Below are 3,679 nucleotides of genomic sequence, written 5' to 3'. Positions count from 1 at the left end.
GACAGAGCTGCAACGTCACGCTTTTAAACCTTTCCGATGTAAGCTAATTATCATAACAGTTTGACACCTGTTATAGTTAATTAAAATCCCTAAAAATGCTCTTCTTTAACAGGGGAGAATTTTCAATCATTTGTTTTTTTCCTTGAGGTTTAATTTCTATTCTGCTCTCCTCAGACAATTTTATCTTAAAGTTATATTATTTGATATTTGAAAATCTTTTATTGATAACTTATTTTACTTACCTAAAACAAAACTGCATCAAATTGTAAATATTTACTTTTCAAAAATTCTTGCAACCACAAGACTCTAAGAGTTTAAAAACCTTCCTGTAGCTTGTGTTATTAATACATTTATTATCACATAGTTGATCAAAACAACATAAGATACAGCATTTAAAATATAATTATATATGATTAAAACATAAACATTGATCATTTTTCAATAAAATTCATTGACATGAATCTCTTAATGGGATCAGTGGAGGTTTCCTCCATTTTTCTGTTATTATTTATTTACATATTCATATATAATGGTCTCTCACCTTTGGCACTATTGACATTGGGGGCTGGATAATTCCTGGAGGGGAGGGAGGACTGTCCTGTGTATTCATTGTAGGATGTTTTGCTGCATTCCTGGCTTCTACCACTAGATGTCAGTAGTATATTCCTAGTTGTGGTGACCAAAAGTACCTCCACACTGCCAAATCTTCCCTGAACAATCCCCCTCCTCATGAGAACCACTATTGACCATTCCTTCAATTTGGAGAACACAAAGATTTGGAAACACTGAATTTCAAAGGGATTTATTACTCATTACTATGACTATTAATTTTACATGTTAATCTTTCCTATAGAGGGATTTTTTTATTCCAATAAACACAGGGTTGAGAACAATTGTAATATTGTTGAATTATAATAAGCCTTTCCCAAGGTGACATTTTTTAAAATAAAAATCTACTTTATGCATGTTTTTGTCAAAATCTTAGATCTATGTGCAAGGCTTTCCAATATATGGGAAATTTCAAATTAGTCCTCTTTTCAATTAGCAAATCAGTCCTCTTTTCGAAGTACTCAGGCCAGGCATGGCTCACACCTTTAATGTTTGTACTTTGGGAGGCCAAGGGGAGAGGAATCCTTGCTGCCAGGAGTTCGAGATCAGCCTGAGCAACACAGTGAGATTCTGTCTCCACACACAAAAAAAATTTTAAATTAAGAAGTGAGCCAGGCTTGGTGGTGCTGTAGTCCCAGCTTCTCAGGAGGCTGAGGTGGGAGAATTGACTGAGCCTGGGAGGTCAAGGCTGCAGTGAGCTATGATAGCACCACTGCACTCCAACCTGGATGATAGAGTGACAAAACAAAAACAAAAACAAAACAAAGTACTTAACCATATCAGACCTCCTTTTGTCAAAACAGTCAGGCTAAATAGTTCAATTCAAATAAATGAGCTACTATGCCTTTCATAAAACATGATAAGACCTACTGAGAAATAGATTACAATAGACATTTTTATAAGACTGATTAACAAAAGCAATCAAGAGCTAATTAAATGAACCTATCCACTTTTTATTATAGGCTACATAAACAAGAATAAATCTGTATGTTGTTCCGCATTTTAAAATTTGCAGTATTGTAGTGTGATGTAAAAAACTACAAGTTCTTATTAAGCAGGGAATATGATAAATGGCATAATATTCTTTTGGTAAATATGGGTGTTGGTGTTAGGCTTTTGGGAATAATTAATTAAGGACCATCTATAATAATTCAGACTTAAATCTACTAATTCTGTTAGGCATTATGATCTTACTTTTCCTGTTTGTTGCATAAAAAAATAAAGAATACAAAACTAAAAGTTAATCAGCCCAGTAGCCCATATAATTTTATGTGCTATTAATGGGAGAATATTAAACATTTTATAAGATGAAATAACATGGGATCGACTATAATTTAAGTATATATAGTATTATGTGTTTTGGTAAATTAGGTTTCCATTGGTATTGAACAACACATGAAATCTAAAAGAAATCATGTAGAATATTTTTATTCTGCATGTTTTAATCCAAAGTAACATGAAGATCTGGTAGATCCATACATCATCAGTTGCATTTGATCAAATCAGGATTATTAACCCATACTAGTTCAGGCCTTGAAGGTGCTTTGTTTTTATTATTATATGGCTAAAGGTATTCTTCTTCCCAATAAATGACACCATTGGACTGTATGTTGAGACCTGAAAAGAATTATTTACATTGCAATCCTTAAGGAAAATGACTTTTCTAGTTCAACATTTCTTCATATAGCTCTTTTTGCTTTATTACTGGACTCTGGTGAGATGATTGAGGATGACGGAAAAGCTGAGGTTGAGATTGGTGAAGCAAACTCACCATCAGGCTCACTGCTCATATTCTGTAGTGTATCTCAATTCAAAAACTCTCAGTCAGGGCCCAAATTCCTCATTTCCGACTGTACCCCTCCCCCAAAACAGGACAGAGCCTGTGTACAGAGCCCACATTTTAATTATACTTAGTTTCCAAACCAGGTAGTGCTTTTATATACACTTTCCAGTTTCCAAAATTTGCTGAAATTTCCTCTACTCCTGTCTTCCCCATTCTGTTTGTTCCTATGCATTAATACATTGATTTAACGTCATTATCGTGAACTTCGAAAAGGAGAGGAAATCATATATGTGGTTAGTCCACCACATAAGCAGACCTCTTCATCTTTTTGACCCTCACAATTTAGATGTTATTTAAAAATCTAGTTGATTTCATTCATAACTATCTGCCCTTAACTGCTCTTAGAATAGTTTGAATTTTTATAATCTCACCCACCTAAGCCTTTTCAGTTTCCTAGTTATTCTATGACAGAAGATTGACAGCATTTAATAATTCTTACAATTGTTTCTTCCTTTGAGAGAAAAAAAAAGCTTATCAACAGAGTAAGAAGGTACCAACAAACTCCTTTTAGGTAGGGCTTGCAAACTAGAGCTTGTGGGACAATTCTGGCCCACTTCCTGTTTCTGTAAATAAAGTTTTATTGGGACACTGGCACACACATTCCACTGTGGGTGTCTGTGGCTATGCCTGCTCTCAAGCTACAGTGGCTGAGTTGGGTAGATGTGATAGGCTGTATGTCTGCACAGGTGAAAATATTTGCTATCTTTCTCTTTACAGAAAACGTTTGCTGAACAGTGCCTTAGATTATCACATAATGTATGTTACCCAACTTGCTGCTGTTGGGTTAGTCTGTGCCGACTTGCATTCATTATTTGTGGGAGATTTCAGATACTACAGTTATGGTTTTAGAGGACGTTTCTGAGTCTAATATGCCTCCCATGCTTTATTTTAGCTATGCACATTAACACATGTCTGGCATGTGAGAGTAAGTCTTTTATTTTGCAGCTGATCAAAGGTTTGCTTTGATTAAGGGAATTTTCCACCTACGTGTTTCTTGAGTGAAAATGAGTTGCATTATTGACTTGTATCCCATTTGTATTTTGTTATATTATTCACGAATGTAAACAAATATTAATGCATTCTCATCAAATGCTTGCTCTTTTATGGACATGTACAATGTTCATATATGGTTAGCACTGCCAAACTTTTAGCAAATAAAAATACAGGATGCCTATCGTTACAGCTGAATTTCAGATAAACAACAGATAAATTTTTAGTACAAGTATG

Source organism: Pan paniscus, chromosome X, assembly GCF_029289425.2.
Source record: "Pan paniscus chromosome X, NHGRI_mPanPan1-v2.0_pri, whole genome shotgun sequence".
Classification (NCBI taxonomy): Eukaryota; Metazoa; Chordata; class Mammalia; order Primates; family Hominidae; genus Pan; species Pan paniscus.
Note: the sequence above shows the minus strand (reverse complement) of the source record.